Source organism: Molossus molossus, unplaced genomic scaffold (genome assembly GCF_014108415.1).
Source record: "Molossus molossus isolate mMolMol1 unplaced genomic scaffold, mMolMol1.p scaffold_m16_p_6, whole genome shotgun sequence".
Classification (NCBI taxonomy): domain Eukaryota; kingdom Metazoa; phylum Chordata; class Mammalia; order Chiroptera; family Molossidae; genus Molossus; species Molossus molossus.
Genome location: NW_023425399.1, coordinates 45,402,083 through 45,425,060, shown reverse-complemented (window position 1 = coordinate 45,425,060; position 22,978 = coordinate 45,402,083). Strand labels below are relative to the sequence as shown.

The window sequence follows — 22,978 nt, the reverse complement described above, 5'->3', positions numbered from 1 at the left end:
TACTGATTCATCAGTGATATGAACAACTTTCCTCTGAATAAGACACCAGTTTTTGAATGATGGAAGAATACTTACTTGATATTTTATGTTATGATTACAGACACAATAAAAGTTTAATCTGCATTATTCACATTTTACTGACTACTCTTCAAAGTTTAAGCCCTGATATGTGTCACAGATATATTTTTTTCTTTTTGACTTATTTTGCCACACAGATGTTTTTTATTATTTTCATTTAAATCTTTTCCTCTATAGCTGCTGGATTTCGAGTCACCAGTAGAAAAGTCTTATCTCCTCCAAGGTTATTTAAAAATCTTGAGTTTGTTTTGTTGATTTTTTTTTTTTTTTTTTAGTATTTCAAATAAAAACAATTTAAAACACTTAAGTCTTTGACCCATTTAGAATTTATTCTGTGGTGTGCAATGTCAGGAATAGATTGAGCTTTATTTATTTTTAGTTGGCTATTCAGATGTCCCAACTATTGAATAGTTCACCTATACCCCAATGATTTGAAATGCCTCCCTTATCAAATACTACCTTCTTTGGTATTTTGGGGTAGGTTACTAGATTTTCTCTTCTGTTCAATTGATCTGTATACCAATGTCACACTATTTTAATTTATTTAATTATTGAGGTTTCATAAAATAGCAAACACTTATGCTCTAATGCCCCACTAATACAGGACTTTTAAAAAACTTTCTTCACTATTTTTTTTTTACTATATATATATATATATATATATATATATATATATATATATAATTTTATTTTTGTTACTGATGTTCTCCTTTTTTATCCCATTGACACCCTCCTCCCCATCACCCCCGCCCCGTCCCCGGATTTGTTGTCCATGTCCATTGGTTATGCATACATGCATATAAATTCTGTGGTTTATCTCTTCCAATCCCCCACCTCCCCCTCTTCTGAAGGTTGTCAGTCTGTACCCTACTTCCATGTTTCTGGGTCTACCCTATTCCTCACACTGTTATGTTCATTATATTCCATAAATAAGTGAGATCATGTGGTATTTGTCTTTTTCTGGTTGGCTTGTTTCACTTAGAATAATACTTTCCAGGCCCCTCCAGGTTGTCTCAAAGGATAGGAGATCTTTCTTTCTTACAGCTGCATAGAACTCCATTGTGTATATGTACCACCGCTTTTTTATATATTCGTCTACTGATGGACACTTGGGCTGTTTCCAGATCTTAGCTATTGTAAATAGTGCTGCCATAAAAATGGGGGTACAAATATTCTTTATTGTGGGAGACTTTTTGCATGGCATCAATTTTCCTAAAACTGCTCTGCCATCTCCTGCCCCAAGGCAGGATATCTCTGCATTCTGCATTTCTTTATCTCTGCATTTTGCATTTCTTTAAGTAACCATTTACTCAACAAGCCAGTCTTTGCTGACATTTTGTTCCTTTTGTGGTATTTTCTGGAATTGCTTCGGGCAAGCGTGGTGCTTCACAAAAGGTGCCTCTTGCCCTATATATTGTGTGAATTAACCCTGAATAAACGAGACTTGATCAGAGCCCTGTCTTGTCTCCATTTCTCATGTCTCTTGTTCCTCCTCATCCTCACTCCCCCTCTAGAGTCCTCCTTGCTCGACATGCGGGACGGGTCACTTTCTGATTGGTGTTTCAGGATTCTTAGGGTATATTCCTAGAAGCGGGATCACTGGGTCAAAGGGAAGTACAATTTTTAATTTTTGGGGGTAACAACATATTGTTTTCCATAGTGGCTGCACCAGTCTGCATTCCCACAGTGTACTAGAGTCCCCTTTTCTCCACACCCTCGTCAACACTTGTTGTTTGATGATGGCCATTCTGACAGGTGTGAGGTGATACCTCATTGTGTTTCAATTTGCATCTCTCTGATGATTAGTGATATGGAGCATTTCTTCATGTGTCTCTTGGCCATTTACATGTCCTGTTTGGAGAGGTGTCTATTCAGCTCCTCTGCCCATTTTTTTAATTGGGTTCTTTGTCTTCCTTTTGTTGAGTTGTATGAGTACTCTATATATTTTGAAAGTGAACCCCTTATCTGATGTATCATTGGCAATGATGTTCTCCATACAGTGGGTTGCCTTTCCATTTTGGTGGTTGTTTCTTTTGCTGTGCATAAGCTTTTTAGTTTGATGTAGTCCCACGTGTTCATTTTTTCCTTTGTTTCTGTTGCCTTAGGTGATGTATCAATGAAAATTCTGCTGCGTATGATGTCAAAAATTTTATTGTGTACATTTTCTTCTAGGATTTTTATGGATTCATGAGTCACAATTAAATCTTTTATCCATTTTGAGTTTATTTTTGTGTATGTTGTAAGTTGATGGCCTAGTTTCATTTTTTTGCATGTAGCTGTCCAATTTTCCCAACACCATTTCTTAAAGAGGCTGTCTTTACTCCATTGTATGCTCTTGCCACCTTTGTCAAATATTAATTGAGCATATTGACTTGGGTCCATTTCTGGGTTCTCTATTCTGTTCCACTGGTGTATATGCCTGTTCTTGTGCCAGTACCAGGCTGTTATGATCACAGTCGCTTTGTAGTGTAACCTGATATCTGGTATTGTGATCCCACATACTTTGTCCTTCTTTTTCAAAATTTCTGTGCTATTCGGGGTCTTTTTTGGTTCCATATGAACTTTTAAAGTATTTGTTCTAGTTCTGTGAAATATGTCGTTGGTATTTTGATGGGGATTGCATTGAATCTACAGATTGCTTTGGGTAACATGGACATTTTAATGATGTTAATTCTTCAAATCCATGAACAAGGTATGTGCTTCCACATTTTTATATCTTCCTCTATTTCTTTTTTCAATGTCCTGTAGTTTTCTGCAAATAGGTCCTTTACTTCTTTGGTTAAGTTTATTCCTAGGTATCTTAATTTTTTTGCCGCAGTGGTAAATGGGATTGTTTTTTCAGTTTCTCTTTCTGCAAGTTCATCATTGGTGTATAAAAATGATGTCGATTTCTTGACGTTAATTTTGTATCCTGCGTCTTTGCCAAATTCATTTATTAAGTCTAGTAGATTTTTTTATGGAGTCTTTAGGGTTTTCTATGTATAATATCATGTCATCTGCAAATAATGACAGTTTCACTTCCTCCTTTCCAATTTGGATCCCTTTTATTTTTTCTTCATGTCTGATTGCTGTGGCTAAGACTTCCAGTACTACGTTAAATAAGAGTGGCGAAAGTGGACATCCCTGTCTTGTTCCTGTTCTTAAGGGAAATGTTTTTAGTTTCTGCCCATTGAGTATAATGTTGGCTGTAGGTCTTTCATGTATGGCCTTTATTATGTCAAGATATGATCCCTCTATTCCCACATTTTGAGTGGTTTTATCAGAAATGGATGCTGGATTTTGTCTAATGCTCTTTCAATGTCTATTGATATGATCATGTGGTTTTTATTCTTCATTTTGTTTATGTGGTGTATCACATTTATTGATTTGTGAATATTGTACCAGCCTTGCATCCCTGGGATGAATCCCACTTTGTCATGGTGAATCATTTTTTTAATGTATTGCTGGATCCAATTTGCTAATATTTTGTTGAGGATTTTGGCCTCTATATTCATCATGGATATTGGCCTGTAGTTTTCTTTCTTTGTAGTGTCTTTATCTGTTTTGAAAATTAGAATTATGCTGACCTCATAAATGATTTTGGAAGTCTTCCTTCTTGAATTTTTTGGAATTGTGTGAGGAGAATGAGTGTTAGTTGTTCTTTGAATGTTCAGTAAAGCACCCCCATGAAGCTGTCCAGGCCTGGGCTTTTGTTTGCTGGGAGTCTCTTTTCTTTCTCTTTGTTAAAAAACTTTTTTTTTTTTTTTTTTTGGAGAGGGAGCAAGGGAGGGAGAGAAACATTGATGTGAGAACGAAACATCAGTCAGCTGCCATCTGCATGCTCCCTACTCGGTATCAAGCCCACCACCTGGGCATGTGCCCTGGCCTGGAATCAAACTGGGACCTCTCAGTGCACAGAGGGGTGCTCAATCCACTGAGCCACACTGGCCAGGCAGAGTCCAAGCTCTTATCCTCTCACTACACTACTATTGTTCAAAGAAAAGCCAATAGGTTATTTAAATAAGAAAGTAACAAGAAAATGTTATACTTTTCATTCTGTTGTCAACATATTATAAGTTTATAAGAAACAGTAAAGGATACACAACTTTTAATTAATAAAAATTCCTTATATTTTGCACCAATTATTTATCAGATTGTGTGTGCCTTCAGAACTTTTATGAAAGCATCTTTTGGAACTGCAATGTTGCCAACTTTCCTGTTTTCTTTCCTTCTGCTTGTCTCTTCAAAAGCTTCATTTTTTGGGTAATATCACCACCGTAACATTTTGCTAAAACATTCTTCCTATAAGCTTTCACAGTTTCTCTTGCAATGATTTTACTTTCAATAGCAGCCTGAATTGCTATCTCAAACAGCTACCTACGAAGAGAATCCTTCAGACATTCACATATGGCTTTGCCAACAGTATCTGCTTTGTCTTTGTGTATAACAGTTACTAGCTCCTCTACAACATTTCCATTCAGCAGAATATCCATCTTTACAAGTTCTACAATCTGGTAGCCTGTATTTTCATAATCTATACTAGCATATTCGGAAGACAGGGATTTCAAAGAATCATAAAAATCCACCACAATTTCATTCAAAGATAAGAGATATTTAAGCATAGCTCTATTTTGATCAATGAACACCATATTCTTCTGAAACGCTCTTTGAGCCTGGCAAAGCATAGTGATTTTTCCAGTATATTCACTGGTGTTAAAATAGTGCCCAAAATGACTCCAAATATCAGGTAACCCTGATAAATCAAAACCCTGATTATTGTGATATCCTTTTCTCTGTATTCCTTTATCAACTTTGCTGCTGAAAGAATATCTTTATATGGAACAGTGGGAGTTGTCAAAATAACAGAAGAATTATATTCTTGCTCTAGTCACTGGTTGAAAACTTCCATATACAAAAGTCTAAGAAATCCCAATCTCCAGACAGCACCTAAGGCAAGGCTACTATTCCGATGAATTGTCACACTGGAATCATTTAAAGTCTGTTTTTCTATAGCACTCTTCAGGTTATTATATTCAGACTGATCTATAGGGTACATTCCTGTAAATGCCATTGGTTTCACTGATTTAAACCCTGGCAAGGGCTCCACTGGTTGTTTATTTAAATATAACGCATCTCCTATTTGTGCTTCAGTGACATCTTTCATCCCAGCAATCAGATAGCCCACCTGTCCTGCATATAGTTTATGAGTTGGCTGCTTATTAGGATTCAGAACTCTTATTTCATTAACTTCATATGTCTTTTGAGTATGTGTAGATACACTTTTATCTCCTTTTGAAACCACTCCATCAAATAATGCTACATTGGCTATCACACCCCTATACTGGTCAAAGGTAGAGTCAAACACCAAAGCTCCCAGGGACTTTTTTTTATATGTACTTTAGGAGAGGGTATTCTTTCGATGACTGCCTGAAGAACACTTTCAACATTTGTTCCAAATTTAGCAAAAATCTTAATACGTTCATCACTTGGAATATCAAACACTTTTTCCATTTGTTTTTTAACTCTTTCAGGATCAGCATTCTTTGGATCTATCTTGTTTATAACTGTAATTGTGGAGAGTTGTGCCTCAAAGGCAAGAAAGAAGTTTGCTTTATAGTGTTAAAGCACTCACTGTGCTTTAACAGTGAGTTCTCTTTCTCATTCTACTTGCAATTTATTAAGAATTTGCTTATTATTCTTTGTTTTTTCAATTTCCCCTGTTAATTCCAGGAGCCTGTCAGCTAAAGTACTTTTGCCATGAACTACATGTGCAATGATACTAAAATTTCTTATATTTTCAACAGAAAATCCAGACATATCAACTTTTTCCTTGTGCTATGCAGAGCTGTGGATGGAGCTTGTCCAGAACCCAGGAGTCACCAGCAGCCCCATAGGTCCGTGCACCTGGAGGCCAGGGCAGGCCCTGCCATGCAGCTCGGGTGACCCATGCTGTGAGCCTGCGTCAGTGCCACCAGCCTGACCTGCAAGAGTCCCGGGAGTTTCTTGATTACATCTTCAATTTTCTTAGATGTTATTGGTCTGATCATGTTTTCTGTCTCTTCCCAGTTCAGTTTTGGTTGACTATGTGATTCCAGAAATTTGTCCAGTTTGCCTAGATTGTCCAATTTGTAAGTGTATAATTGTTCGTAGTAATTTTTTTATCCTCACTTGAGGACATTTTTCAATATTTTGTTCAGATAGAGTGGGAGGGAGAGAGAGAGAGAGAGAAACATCAACGTGAAAAGGACACTTTGAGTAGTTGCCACCCATAGAACCCAACCAGGGCCAGGGACAAACTGCAACTGAGGTAGGTGCCCCTCGCCGGAACCAAACCTGGGTCTCTCTGGACCGCAAGCCAATGCTCTAACTGCTGAGCCAAACCGGCCAGGGTGGGATGCTTTTCTTAATAACTCTTTCTGATAGTTTGTTATTGGTGGATAAAAATTCAACCAATTTCTGTATATTCATTTTGTATCCTGCTACTTTACTGAATTGATCAGTTCTGGTAATTTTTTTGTTTTGTATTGTATTTTTGTTGGTTTTTTGTGTGTGTGTGTGTGGAATCTTTATGGTTCTGTATGGATAGTATCATGTCATCTGCAAATAATGACAGTTTTACTTCTTCATTTCAAATTTGGATGACTTTTCTTTCTTTTTCTTGTCTGATTGCTATGGCTAAAACTTTTAATAATATGTTAAATCAAAGTGATGAAAGTGGACATCCTTTTCTTATTTCTAATCTTAAAGAAAACATTTTTAGCTTTCTCTCCTTTGGATATGATGTTAGCTGTGAGTTTTTCACATGTGGCCTTTATTATGTTGAGATATGTTCCCTATATTCTTATTTTGCTGAGAGTTTTTATCATAAAAAATGCTAAATTTTGCCAAATGCTTTTTCTGTATCTGTTGATAGGATCATATTGTTTTTATAATTCATTTTGTTTATGTGGTGTATTATGTAAATTGATTGACAGATATTGTACCTATCTTGCATCCTAGGAATAAATCCCATTTGATCATGGTATGTGATCTCTTTAATATACTGCTGAATTCAGTCGGCTAATATTTTGTTGAGGATTTTTGCATCATGTTCAGGGATATTGGCCTATAATTTTCTTTTATTTTTTATATTTTAAAATCTTTTTTTTTTCATCTTCAATGTTGAATATATTACAGATGTCCCCATTTTCCCCCCACTGACCCCTCCTCTCCACTCCAACACCCCTCCTGCTTTCCCCACACTATTGTCTGTGTCCATTGGTTATGCATGTATGCATAAAAGTTCTTTGGTTTATCTCTTCCCATCCACCCCAGCCTCAGCCTCAGAAATTTTGTTGATTATGTATATCTATTTAATAACCACTCCAAACAAGATATGCAACAGTCTCATGTGTCTGAAGTTTTTTCAAGCTACTTTTCTATCCATTCCCCCATGCAACAGACAACCTTTCAGATGTTCTTTCTGATTTTCTGTCACCACTGTTTAGTTTTGCTTATTTTCGTATTTCATAAAAATTAAATCATATGATGTACATTCCTTTGTGTGTAGCTTCTTTCACTCAGAATAATGTTTTCTAAGGCCAGATGTATTAGCACATATTAGATTATTTGTTTCTTTTCATTGCTGAATATTATTTCATTGCATTTGTTCATTCTTCCCGTTGATGTATGACATTTAGATTGTTTCTAGTTAAAGCTATTGTAATAATTCTTCCACAAGTCCTCTTCTGAAATATGTTTTTATTTCTCTTTTGGGGGATGGGGTACTTATTTGGGAGTGAAATTGCTGAGTCAGAGTGTAGGTGTATGAAAATATCACTTTCTAAAGGAACTATAGCATTTTGCACTCCCACCAGCAATGTTGCTGGATTTCTAGTTAAATCACATTTTCCTTGAAATTAGATATTGTCAATCTTTTTTTGTTCTTTTTTTAAAGTTATTTTTGTTACAAATGTTTCTCCTTTTTCCCCCATTGACACCCTCTTTTCGTCTCCCATCCCACCCCTTCACAGTATTGTTGGTTATGCATATATGAATATAAGTTTTTGATTTATCTCTTTCTGCCCCCCACCCCCAAGTTTCATCAGTTTGATCCTTACTTCTATATCTCTGGGTCTATTGTGTTAATCTGCTTATTTTGTTCATTATAGTCCACAAATAAGTGAGATCACGTGATATTGTGACTCTTGCATCCATAAAAATCCTAAAAGAAAATGTAGGCAGAAAAATCTCAAACATCACATGTAGCAGAACTTTCACTGATACAATGCCTAGGGCAAGAGAAACAAAGGGAAAAAATAATAAATGGAAATACATCAAACTAAAAAGCTTCTGCATAGAAAAAGAAACAAGCATCAGAATGGAAAGGGAACTCACTGTATGGGAGAACATAATTGCCAATGATACATCAGATAAGGGGTTAATTTCCAAAATGTATAGAGTACTCATACAATTCAACAAGAGGAAGACAAAGAATCTAATTTTAAAAATTGGCAGAGGACCTAAATAAACACTTCTCTAAACAGGACATACAAATGGCCAAGAGACAAATGATAAAAATGTTCAATGTCACTAATTATCAGAGATATGCAAATTAAAATGACTGTGAGGTATCACTTCACACCTGCCAGAATGGCTGCCATCAACAAATCATCAAACAACCGTGCTGGTGAGGGTGTGGAGAAAAGGGGACTCTAGTACACTGCTGGTGGGAATGCAGACTGGTGCAGTCACTGTGGAAAACAATATAGTGTTTCCTCAAAAAATTAAAAATGGAACTGCCATTTGACCCAGTGATCCCAATTTTAGGAATATATTCTAAGAAGCCTGAAACACCAATCAGAAAGAATTTATGTACCCCTATGTTAATAGTAGTACTATTTACAATAGCTAAGATCTGGAAACAGCCCAAGTGTCCATCAATAGATGAGTGGATAAAAGAGCTGTGGTATATATACACAATGGAGTACTATGCAGCTAAAAGAAAGAAAGATCTCTTATTCCTTGAAATGACATGGAGGGACCTAGAGAGTATTATGCTAAGTGAAGTTAGCCAATCAGAGAAAGACAAATATTTTAAAATCTTTTAATGAATTTGTTGGGGTGATATTGGTTAATAAAATTATATAGGTTTCAAGTGTACAATTCTATCATGCATCATCTGTATATTGTATTGTGTATTCATTACCCCAAATCGAGTTTCCTTTCATCACCATTTATCCCCCACTTACTCACTTCTACCCCTTCCTACTCCCCTTTTCCTTTGGTAATTACCATGCTGTTGTCTGTGCCTATGAGCTACTGGGTTTGTTTTTGTTTTTGCTTAATCCCTTGGACATTTTTCCCTGCCCTCCAGCTCCCCTCCCCTCTGACAGCTGTCAGTCTGTTTTCCATATCTATGAGTCTGTTTCTATTTTGTTTGTTAGTTTATTGTGTTCATTAGATTCCACATATAATTGAAATCATGTGGTATTTGTCTTTTTCTGACTGGCTTACTTCACTTAGTGTAATGCTCTCCAGGTCCATCCATGCTGTCACAAAAGTTAGATTTCCTTCTTTTTTATGGCCAAGTAGTATTCAGTTATGTAAATGTATCACAGCTTTTTAATCCATTGATTGATGAGCACTTGGGCTGCTTCCAAATCTTGGCTGTTGTAAATAATGTTGCAATGAACATAGGGGTGCATATATTCTTTCAAATTAGTGTTTCAGGTATCTTTGAATATATTTCCAGAAGTGGAATCACTGGTCATAAAGCAGTTCTATTTTTTATTTTTTGAGGAAACTTCACACTGTTTTCCACAGTGGCTGCTCTAATCTTCATTCCCAGAAACAGTGTACAAGGGTTCCCTTTTCTTCACGTCCTCACCAATAATTTCCCTTTTTTGTAATGTCTTTGTCTAGTTTTGGAATCATGGTCATGCTGGCCTTGTAAAATGAGTTTGGGAGTCTGCCCTTCTCTTGAAATTTTTGGAATTATTTGAGAAAAATAGGTGTTATTTCTTCACCGGGAAACCATCTAGTCCAAGACTTTCATTTAATGGGAGAGTTTGATTACTGATTCAATTTTATTAGTAGTACTTGATCTATTCAAATTTTGTTTCTTAATTCAGTCTTAGAAGATTTTTATGCTACTTAGAATTTATCCATTTATTCTAAAGCATCCAATTTGTTAGCATATACTTATTTGTAATATTTTCTTTTAATCCTTTGTAATTCTATGGTGTCAGTTGTCACTTCTCTTTTATTTCTGATTTTATTTATTTAAATCTTCTCTTGTTTTTTTCTACTTAAAGGTTTATTAATCTTGTTTCTATTTTTAAGGAATCAATTCTTAGTTTCATTAATTTTTTTGTATGTTATAGACTCTATTTCCACTGTGTTCTTTATTATTTTCTTTTACTCACTTTGGGCTTCGTTTGTTGTTGTTATTGTTGTTTTAGTTTCTTTAGGTGTAAGGTTAGAGTGCTTATGTGAGAATGTTCTTGTTTCTTGAGGTAAGCCTGTATCACTTGGAATTTCCCTCTTAGCACTGTTTATGCTGTGCCCCATAGATTTTGGGTCATTGTGTTTTCATTTTCCTTTGCCTCGGGGAATCTTTTGATTTCTTTTTAGATCTCATTGCTAACCCATTTATTGTTTAGTAACATGTTATTTAGTCTCCACGTTTGTGTGGTTTTCAGGTTTTTTTCGTTGTAATTGACTTCTAGCTTCATAATATTATGGTCAGAAAAGATATTTGATATGACTTCAACCTGCTTCAATTTATTGAGGCCTGTTTTGTGGCCCGATATGTGTTCTATTCTACAAAGTGTTTCATATGCACTTGAAAAGAATGCTTTGGGGTGAAATACTCTAAAAACATCAATTAAATCTCTCTGGTCTAATATGTATTTTGAGGCCACTATTTCTCTGTTGATTTTCTGTCTGGAAGATTTATCCATTAATGTCAATAGGGTGTTAAAGTTCCCTATTGTGACTGTATTACTGTTTATTTCTCCCATTTTATTCATCAATAATTGTTTTATAGATTTAGGTGCTCCTATGTTGGGCACACAAATATTTACCAGGGTTAAATCCTCTTCTTAAATTGATTCCTTTATCACTATAAAATGTCCATCTATGTCTTATCATATCTTTTGTTTTAAAATCTATTTTTTCAGATATAGGATTGCTACCTCAGCTTTTCTTTGTTTCCATTTGCATGAAATATCTTTTTCCATCCCTTTACTTTCAGTCTGTGTGTATCTTTTGTTTTGAGGTGTGTCTCTTATAGATAGCATATATATGGGTTATGTTTTTTATCCATTGAGTTCCCCAATACCCTATGTGTTTTGATTGGAGTAGTTAATCCATTTAAAATGAAGTGATTATCAATAGGTATATAGTTATTGCCATTTTATTATTCATATTCATATTCTTTTCTTCTTCTTCTTAAATAAGTTTCTTTAATATTTATTGTAATACTGCTTTGATGGGGACAAACTCCTTTGGATTTTTCTTGTCTGGGAAGCTCTTTATCTGTCCTTCAATTTTACATGATAACTTTGCTGAGTAGTCTTGGTTATAGCTCATTGTTTTTCATCACTTTGAATATTTTGTGACAGCCTTTTTGTCTGCAAAGTTTCTGTTGTGAAATTAGCTGACAGTCTTATGGGAGCTCCCTTATAGATGACTGCCTGTCTTTCTCTTGCTGATTTTAAAATTCTTTCCCCCATCTCTAACCCTTGCCATTTTAATTATGATGTGTCCTGGTGATGGTCTCTTTGAGTTCATCTTTTTTGGCATTTTTATGCTTCCTGGATTTATATGTCTATTTTTTTCAGCAGATTAGGGGAGGTTTTGTTCATTATATCTTCAAGTAGATTCTCAATCCCTTGCTCTCTCTCTATTCCTTCTGGTACCTCTATGATGTGAATGTTGTTATACTTGATGTTATCTCAAAGGTCTCTTAAACTATCCTTATTTTTTTTTATTATCTTTTTTTTTTACTGTTTCTATTGGGTGTTTTTCACTACCTTCATTTAACCTACTGTTGATTTTGTCTTGTGTATTCTTCTTGTCAGTTATTGTATTCTTCATTTCTTTTTATGTTTTATATCCTTTTATATGCTAGTAAAGTCCTCACTAAGTTCCTTGAGCATCTTTGAACTCTGTGTCTGGTAGATTGCTTGCTTCCATTTCGGTTGGGTCTTTTTCTGGAGTTCTCCCTTGTTCTTTTATTTGGGATATGTTTCTTTGTCTCTTTATTTTGGCTGCTACCCCATGTTTGCTTCTATGTATAAAGTATAAAGATTTGCTATGTCTCCCAGTCTTGGCAGGGTGGTCGTATGTAGTAGGTGACCTATGGAACCCAGTGGAACAATCTCCCTTATTACCTGAGCTATATACTCCAATAGTGTCTTTTGTGTGGGTTATGTATGCCATCCTCTTGTAGTTGAGCCTTGATTGCTCTTGGCATGTCAGTGGGTTGGGTTGACAGGCTGTATTTGACATGACCCCAGAGTATGTGCTGCCCTGCAGGGGCTGACCCCATGCAGTGGGATTCACACTAGTGGGCTAGTGAGCTCTGGTGCCTGCCCAGACCACACTTTGGGCATGCTGCTTATGGACCTAATTGGGTGGTGCTCTGTTGTGGTCTGAAGCCAGCTACCAAGTGTGCTGGTTCTGGGACCTCTTAGAAGTGGCTCTGATCCAGGCCAACTTCAGATGTTGCCTGTGACTGGCCCCAGGGCTACCTGGTTGGAGCTACAAAACAATCTGGGGTTGGTAGCTGCCTATGCTGGCCCTGGAGGTGAATGGGAGAAACAACACAGAAAACCAATGCTGTGCCACCAGTACCAGGTCTAAAGCTGTACTGCAGAAGGCACAATCACCCCAAGGTCGGCCACCATATGCGGGCTGCTTATAAGGCTCGGCCACTGAAAAAGCCTCAGAAGGAACACAAATTGGTTGAGTCGGAGTCTCAGGGAGTCGTCAGGTTGGAGCAAGTGGTGTTCACCAATTTGGTGCAAATGCAGATTGAGATTTGGTGCCAACGCTAAGCCTGGGGCCTCTCAGCAAGAGGCATAAGGCATATCGACCTGTGGTCCTTTAATAGATTTTTAGAAAAGATTGCAGTGCTGGCCAAGGCTGCCTGCCTGCTGCTATGAGAGCCTCTGGTGATGTGCAACCAAGACCAGCTGCTTGCTGCTGAAAGAGTCTCCAGCAGTGCAGAGACTAAAGTTGGCTGCCTGTTACCAAAAGAGTCCCCTCAGTGGGTGAGTTGGGTAGGGCAAGGTATCAAGGAGTAATCAGGGTGGGGCAAGTGGTGTTCAACTGGCTAATGCAGTTTTAGATTTGCCTGTGTAGGGGGAGGGCTCAACACAGGACAATGGCAGTGGTTTCTCCAGCCTTCACCCTAATGGTACACAACTCAGTTTCTCCCTGTATGTCTCTGGCATCCCTCTAGCTACTATTTTTCTGCTGGAGCCCAGGATAAGTACCTGTGAGCAAGTAAGTCTGTGTGGAGTCCCTTTAAGAGAATGCAGCTTTCTGTCTCACCCAAATAGATGAAATCTCCACTAATTTTCACAGCCAGATGTTGTGAGGATTCCTCTTCCTGGCTCTGGTGCTCTTGGCTGGGGATCCCAGTATGGAGTTGGGACTTCTCACATTTTAGGGGGAACCTCTGCAGCTGAGATATCCATCCTGATTCTCAGCCACCAGACATGGATGTGGGGCTATCTCTGCGCCTCCTACCATTCTCATCGTGCCTTCTTTTTTATATCCTTAGTTATAAAACTTCCATTCAGCTATAGTCTTTAGCTAGCTTAATTGCTATTTATCTTAGTGGTAATTTTGATGTGGTCATGAGAGGAGGCAAGCATAGCATTTATCATCTTGACTGGAGCTCCATAAGTATTTTGTTCTTGTTGATTCCATGTAAATGGAATTATTTTCTTAATTTTATTTTTGGACTGTTCATTGTTAGTGTATAGAAAATCAATGATTTTTGTATTTTGATCATTTATTCTAAAACCTTGTTGAACTTGTTTACTAGTACTAATATTGTTTTCGTGGATTCTTTGAGATTTTACATAAGAGTATATGATGTGCAAAGAGAGACAGCTTTACTTCTTCCTTTCTAATATGAAAGCCTTTTAGTTCTTTTTGTTGCCCAGTTTCCCTGGTTAGAACCTCCAGTACAATGTTGAATAGAAGTGGTTAGAGTGGACATTCTTGTTTTATTCCCAATCTTAGAGAGAAATCTTTCAGTCACATATGACATATTTTTTTCCATTCTCTTTATCTTTTCATTTCCCTATTTGGTATTTTAGTCTAAAGTGTGTCTCTTGTGAACAGCATAGTATACTTGGATCATGTTTTGTTTTAAAAAACTCTGCCAATCTCTGGCTCTTAAATGGAGAGATTAATTATTTTACATTTAATGTAATTGCTGATAAGGAAAGACTTATATCTGCCAATTTGTTATTTGTTATCCATATGTTTTATGTGGTGGGAATTTGTTGTGTCTCAATCCCTCTATTATTGCCTTCTTTTGTGTTAGATATATTCTAGTATAACATTTTAATTCCCTATTGTTTCTTTTACTACATGTTTCTAAGTTATTTTCTTATTGATTTCCCTGGGAATTGCCATTAACATCTTAATTATATCCATCTAGTCTGGATTAATAGTAACTTAATTTCAATAGTATATAAAACTTTGCTCCTAAAAAGTTCCATCCTTCTCTGTTTATATTGTTATTGTCACAAATTATATCTTTATACATTGTGTGTCCATCAACTTACAATTATCACTACTGTATTATAGAGTTGTCATTTAAATGAGTTAGGAAAAGGGGAGTTACAAACAAAAAATACAGTTATACTATCTTATATTTACCTATATAATTACCTTTCCTGGTGCCTATTTATTATTTATTTATGTAATTGAGGTAACATTAATAACTATATATAAGTTTCAGATGTACAACTTTATAATTTGCTATCTGTATACACTATAGCATGCTTACCACCAAAAGTCTAGTTTTCATCCATCACCATATATTTGGCCCACTTTAACCATTTTGCTCTGGTAACCACCAGTCTATTGTCTATCCCTACAAGTTTGATTTTGTCTTTTTTTGTTTGTTTGTTTATTTTGTTCATTTGTGTTTTTTTGTTTGTTTTATATCCCACATACGGTTTTTGTCATTTTCTGTCTGATTTCTTTTACTTAGCATAGTGCCCTCAAGATTTATCCATGTTGTGGCAAGTGGCGATATTTTATCTTTTTATGGCTGAGTAGTATTTCATTACACACACACACACACACACACACATCACATCTTCTTTATCCATTCATCTGTTGATAGACACTTAGGTTGTTCATCTATGTAATTACCTTTGCTGGTGCTCTTTATTTTTTCACGTTCTTCCAACTCTCTGTTTTGTTTATCTGGGAATGTCTTAATTTCTTCTTCAATTTTGAAGAAAAATTTTGCCAGTTATAGAATTTTTCATTGACAATTTTTAATTTGGCACTTGGAACATATCATACCACAGCCTTCTGGTCTTTATGGTTTCTGATGAGAAATCAACTGATAATTTTATCGAGGCTCTTTTGTACATGATGAGTGTTTTTTGTCACAGATGAAACTGATGCTCTGCACACATCCCGTTGGCAGATGACAGAAGTCACCTGAAATTTGAGTAAACTCTTCTTTATTTTTTTAATATGTTTTTATTGATTTTTTTTAGAGAGAGAGAGGAAGGGAAAGAGAGATAGAAACAACAATGTGAAAGAAAAACATCGATCAGCTTCTTCTTGCACACCCCCTACTGGAATCAAGCCTGCAACACAGGCATGTGTCCTGACCAAGAATCAAACTGGCACCTCTCAGTCCCATGGCACGATGCTCAATCCACTAAGCCATACCAGCCGATGGTATGATGGTTTTCTGCCTCAAACACCTGAGTCTCTCTCTTTCTGTGGCCTACATCAGGTCACAGGACATTCTTGGCCTATAAGCCAAAAGTTTTGGACAGTGAATGTTTCTATAAGCATCCCTCAATCAATAATAGATGACAGTTGATGAATAAGTGCCCAGATTCCTTGGGTGGGATAACCATAAAGGGTGTGTTTGAGACAGTCTCCCAGAGGTCCTGGCAGGATGGAACCCTAATTGTTCATAGCATTAATCTTCTCATTAACACCCTGTATTGGTTCTTTCTTTTCCCTCACCTCCTTGCTTCCTCACAATATTTCCTGGAATCATCTCCAAAATAAATTAATTTCCCAATTTTTTGTCAAAGGGGCAGCTTTTGGGGGAACTCAAACCAAACAGCTAGATAAATGGCTTCACTTAAAGTTACTGAAGATAGTGAGAATTATAGTGGGGAAGAGGAGACTATAATTACCTCTTTGCCCAGATACAACTCTGTTTGAAAGTGTTGCCCATATTCTAGTATGGGAGTGTGTTGAAGAAACATACTAAAGTTTTGAGAGAACTCAGAGAACCAAGATTAAGTTCTAACTGCATCAAAAAAAAAAAACACTAAAATCTTGCCAGGGGAGGATTGCATCTCAGAGCTTACTGGGAGTGTTTATAAGACAGAAGTGTCAGGTATGCTGATCTCATGCAAGAACCCTGTCATACAAAGAGAAAATCTTAACTCCTTTTAGAGCATTGTAAGTGCACTGATGTGGTCTCACCAGGAGCCATATCATTATATTCAAGTCAACACTTAAGAGTATCCATGCTTTTGTAAGAGCTTGAAATTTGGAAGGTGCTCGAAACAACTTGGCTAAATATCATTTATTGCCATGGTGAATTGTAAGGCAGCCGGGGGTGCCCCCTTGATCATAATAGCTCATTAGGTAGCTGAACATGGAAAAGTCTAATGTGTACCCATCCAGGTAGGTAATGGAGTTATAACAAGCACCAGCTGCTGAGAAGTTAGAGAGATTTGGAGAAAATTATCTGGGTCCTCAGATATATTCCTGGAGGAGCAAATTGAAAGTTGCTGGTTCAGTTATGTGTGCTCAGCTCCATAACACTGTCATTAAAGGAGATATTCTGCACATATGGGTATTTCTGGAGAAAACCATGGGAAGGACTGAAAAGAGAAAAGACACTGCCATGCTACTACTTGTGTCCAAGAACTACAGAAATACATAACAAGAATAAAGGAGAAATTATTTTTCAAATGTCTTACAACCCAGATTTTGAAATCTGGCCCAGTTATTGACTCATGTCAGGAAGAAAAATGCCCCCTGTTGGAGAGGATAAAGTGTAGCGGTTCCTTTTTAAGTTGAAGAAGGGAATGAACATAGAACACAAGACACACAGAACATAAGACACACACAAGACAAGACACACATAGACAGGATATGGCTGCAGCCCTGAGTGCTTGCAACAGTTTATTTTTAAAGGCAAAAGTTTGGCAACCTGCCCTGCTTACTTAGCAGCCTTATTAGACTTTGTTCCTTATTTTTTCCTTGAACCCTTTATCTGAATGACATAGTCCCTTGTCTGTTCACGTACTGTTCTTAGTAAGAATGTTCCCAGGAAGGTCAGTGCATGCAACTGCTCCTTTGGGCTCCTCCTGTTTGCAGCATAGGAGCACAAGGTCAGTGCATGCAACTGCTCCTTCAGGCTTCCCCTTTGCAGCGTAGGAGCATCTGAGCTCATTTGCAAAGCTTCAGGCATGATCATGGGAACACAATAAGGTTCAGCTGTTTGCAGCTACCCTTAGTGTCTTTAGTATGTGGGTCACTTTCGTGATCCTCAGAACTCCTTCATAAAGGGTGATCTGCTATGTAGTTTCACATGTGATTTTCTATTATATAACAAAAGTCTATAAGCTGTTATTACCCATTTGACTCAGAGAAAAGGCATGACAGCCAAGATCTAAGAGAGTACCAGTACTGGTCACCCTTAGTTGTATCAGTTTTTAAGGTGAGCTACAACTTCCCAGACCCTGGAATTGCCTAATACAGCAAGAAGACATGTGTACAAAGTTGGCTGGCTTTACAGGTGTGATGGTGGTCCTGGAGTCCAGCTCCACTCTTCCCTTCTCCAGTTTAGACTCTTTCCCTCAGCTGGAATTCCAAGTCTCTTTTAGAGCGTGTTTCGTCTGGTCCTGTTTCTGCCTCTGTTCTCATAACACAGGTCAAACTTCATACCTCATCTTACCCCTCTCTTCTCTAAAATGAAAATTTGATTATTTTCTAAAAAAGATTTAGAACAAATGGTTTCAGTGATAAATGGAAAACCTGAATTCATCTTGGTCCTCCTTCCATCTCAAAGAGGACAAGGAATCCCTCTTAGATTTTGAGTTTCATCTAATTTTGTCTTACCTTCCACCATACAGTAGAAACTAGAAGTCTAGAAACTAGACTTTCTAGCCTTTTCAGGCTCCCTTGCAGCTAGAATTTTAGATTCAAGTTTTGCTAGTGAGATTTGTTCTTCCAAAATTTGGGCGGTAGAAGGGATGTGGAGGACACTTTCTGCAGAGGTGTTGGCTGATTGAAAACCTTTGACGATCTCCATGTGGCAATGATGTCAGTGATGTGTGTAGGGGGGGTGCTGTTGGCACTTATGAGGTCAGTAGCAGCCATAATTTTGTGACCTGCTGCTTCAGTGGTGTGGTCCAACAGTGGCCTCTGACTCCCAAGCTTCTGCTCTTCCACAGATTTTATGAGCACTAATGCTTCTTATTAAATGTCTTTTCTCTTAAAATATCTAAAGTGTTGTCTGGCACTGAGACTGGCCTAAGAAAGGAATGGGGTAGTCACAGAATCATGGTTTGTATCTGAATGTTCTTTGAACCCCTGTGAAATGAATTAGTTTGCTGTTAATACTTCTCTCACCTCACTCAACCCTAGCCCTCTCATCACTTCTAAGAATCTCTTTGCAAGTTCTCCTGCTAGCCCTCTTTTCTGGTTGCTATTGCTGTGTAACAAACCACCTCCAAAATTAGTGACATGAAAAAACTTTATTATGCTCACAAACAAGGCACAATGGGTACGCCTTGTCTCTGCTCTATGGTGTATGGAGTTCTAGCTGCAAAGACTTAATAACTGAGGGTGAATTAACAACTGGGAGCTAGAATCATTTAGAGGAATCTTTACTCACAGACTTGGTAATTGATGCCTGTTAGGTTGAAACTTCAGCTGGGACTGTCAATCAGAACACCAACATGTGGGCTTCCCACATAGCCAGGGCATTCTCACAACATGGCAGCTGTGGGGCTCCCAAAATGAATGTCCCAAGAGGAACAGGTGAAGCTGCTTGGCCATTTCTGACCTTAGAAGTCACACATTGTCACATCCATTGTACTCTTTAAAGCAGGCAAAAGCTGATCTGGATTCAAGGGGAGAGGACACAGTCTACACCTTTAGATAGGAAGATCTTCAAACAATTTATAGATATAATTTTAAATCCCTTAACCCTCTTTTCACAAGGTATCTCAGCAATTGTTTAACGGTGGAGTGGATATTCAATAACTGAGATTTTTATTAGGATAATGACATTCTTGTATCTACCTCTGTTCCCCACTCAAGCCAACAGAAGTAAGTAATATATTGCCCAAAATGGTAATTAAAAAAAAAAAATTCAAAACAGTAAACATCTTTCTAGTCAGGAAAACTTCCTTTGGCCTCCCCATTCTAGTTTCTCACAATACCCAGTACATGGTCCTTATAACATGCATCTCAGTCTATAATAAAATATTTGTGCAATTTTTTCTATAAACTTTTTTTTTTTTATCCTCACCTGAGGACATTTTTCCATTTTTTGTTCAGATAGAGTGGGAGGGAGAGAGAGGACGATAGAGAGAGAGAAACATCGACGTGAAAGGGACACATCGAGTGGCTGCCACCCGCATAACAAACCAGGGCCGGGGACAAACTGCAACCGAGGTACGTGCCCTTAGAGGAAACTAAACCCGGGTCTCTCTGGACCGCAGGCCGGCGCTCTAACCGCTGAGCCAAACCGGCCAGGGGTTTTTCTACAAACTTTTTACTGTGGAAAATTCCAAATGTGAAAGTAGATAGCATAGTATCATGAAGTCCCAAGCCGCCCTCACTAGCTTCAACATTTATCAACTCATGAGCAGTCTTGTTTTATCCATAGCCTCTGTCCAATTCCTTTCTTTTGAAGCCAATTCAAGGCATTATATTTTTTCTGTAAATATTTCAATATGTATCTCTTAACAATAATTCCTTTTTTCTAAACATAACCAGAATTCATCATACTTAAAATAAGAACAATAATTCTTCAATAGCAAATATTTAGTCAGTTCCAAATGTTCAATAATCTCACACATGTTATAATTTTACAGTTTGTTTGAATGAAGATCTATATGAGTCCCGTATTGTAATTAGTTGATATGTCTTTTAAATCTCTTTTAATGTATAGGTTTCTCTTTCCACCTCTCTTTACTTTGTTTCATGGTAATTTATTTGTTGAAGAAGTAGGTTGTTTGCCCTGTAGGGTTTTCCACAGTCTGGATTTTGCTGACTGTTCTCTGTGGTGTCGTCTAACATGTTCCTTTGTTCTAATTTTTCTGTTGTTTGTATGATTATTTTGATGAATGCCTGTCTCTTCTCTAGGTTGTGAACTCCATGGAGGTGGGCTCATGCATATTTTTCTCTCAACTGAAAACTTAGCATTTAGCATGGTGCCTTGTATATAATAGATACTCAATAAATATCAGCTGAATGAATGAGCACATACAGGAATTATGCACCTAGCAGTGAGCAGCTACACCTCTAGGCAATGAACTATAATGTCCTCAGGCCCAACTGATATCTAAACTTAGACCACTGAAGACATTTTCAGAATTTCCTTTAGTTTCAATCATTCATTCATGAGTGCCTATCACATGCCATGCCTGGTACTATTCTAGACACTGGGATATATCAGGAAAGAAGGTAGAATTACAGGCCTAATAATCTGGGTCAGTTGATTTCTCAGGTAATGATTATTTGGAAGGGTCCCAAGAGGCCCCTGGCTGCACATCACCAATTGTCACCAAAAGGGAGACTTTGGAGCCAGTTAAACTTAAGTTATGATCCTAGTTCCATCATTGCCTAACTATGTGACCCTGGGTTTGTAGCTTCAACTCTCATTGCCTCACTTACCTACTCTGTAAAATGTGATAATATTGCTGACTTCATGGAGTTGTGAAATAGTGTGAGTGACTCTTTTAGTGCTCTGCTCCTGTCATCTTAGCCGTTCCTGTGTCTTTCTGTTGGAGGCCATTGCCTGGCCCAGCTGACATGCAGACCCAAAGTACCAAAGACCTGATCTTCCCCCACCCACACCCCCAACAATCCTCAAACAGGGAAGATAACAAGGATACTAGTTGGTGAATAAATACTCCAGTTTCCTCATTTCTCAGTTGGACAGTAATAAGGTGTGTCTCCACTGTGTCCCCAAATGTCCCAATTGAGATTTCTAATTCCAGTTGCCCATGAAACCTGTTACATTAATACCTCCTTTGCTGGTTGCCTTACCTTTCCTTTCCTCCCTCCTCCCACACATCCTTACTCTGCTTCTTGGGATTACTTCCCAGGGAACTACTTTCATCCAAATCTGTACTCTGGCTCCACTTTGGGATGAAGCATCAAATGAAACAGGGTCCAAACAATAGGTGGGAGCTCCTCCAGACAGGGCAAAATGCAATAGGTATATTATCTTAAAAAGGTGGCTGATAGTGAAAGAAGTGGCAGAAATGTTTAAATTAGAAAAGAATGGAAAAGCATTGAAATTGGTAAAGATTAAAAATAGAGGCCAGCTTCCCCATTCACTTCAGGCTTTTCCAGATACTCACCAAAATGTCACATGTCAAGGCTTAGTGTCAGAACTATGCCTCAAATTATCAGGAATTGCTTATATTGTGATCATTATATTTTTTCTGTAAAAGTGGGAGTTGCTTATTTAGAAAATATTTCCCTTGCCTGGCTGGTGTGGCTCAGTGAATTGAGTGTCACCCCATGGACTGAGAGGTCCCAATTCAATTCCCAGTCAGAGCACATGCCTGGGTTATGGGCTCAGTCCCCAGTAGGGGATGTGGAGGAGGCAGCTGATTGATCTTTCTCTCTCACATTGATGTTTCTATCTCTCTCTCCCTTCCTCTTTCTCTAAAAAAAAAATCAATAAAAACATATTTTCTAAAAAAGATAAGAAAACATTTTCCTCAAAAACGGCTAAATTTTTTTAAAGTTGGCATTTTAAACAGATAGTAAGCTTCCATTATTTTGAAAAATTTACCAGTGTATATCGGCTTATTTCTGGATAATGGCAGATAAATGATTGTTCCTGCACCTGCACAGATGTTTGTCTTGTTTCTGACAAGGTGTGGCTGGACATTGTATGTAAAGTGGGTTCCTCATTATCTCCACTATTGTTCCAGGAATCAAAGCTATTATCAATGCTCATGCCTTATTCTGCATAACTCAGCCACAATACCCAGAGAAGTGAGAAAATAGGTGATAGAAAGAATAACATGTGCTCAGAACCACACTTCATGTAAACCACTGCATTTTCCAGCTGATTCTTTTTATTTTAATTTTTTCATTACCAAGGTAATACATGATCCTCATAACAATGAGAAACGTATAAGGTGCAAGTTCCTCTGCCATTCTTTAGCCCCACTTCTGGAATGAAGCCAGAGAGTTGTGCCCATGCACACACATGCGTGCTCACAAAATGGTAATCAAACTTATCGTTTTGCCTTTTTCGCTCTGCTATCTATCCCTCCCATCTCTCTATCACCAACATTTTATTCTTTGAATACTCTCACAGAATTTCATTGCATGATTTCTCATATTTTATCCATTCCCCCTTTGGACGTTTATTCCATACGAATATTTAAAGAGTGAACATCTTTGTACATTGTGCATTTATGAGACAATTTCTACAAAATCA

The 22,978-nt window shown here is 37.5% G+C and overlaps 1 pseudogene; it reads right to left on the bottom strand.

Moving 5' to 3' along the window:
* Positions 1-4,206: 4,206 nt before the first annotated feature.
* Positions 4,207-22,489, bottom strand: LOC118619184 (annotated as a pseudogene).
* Positions 22,490-22,978: the final 489 nt, after the last annotated feature.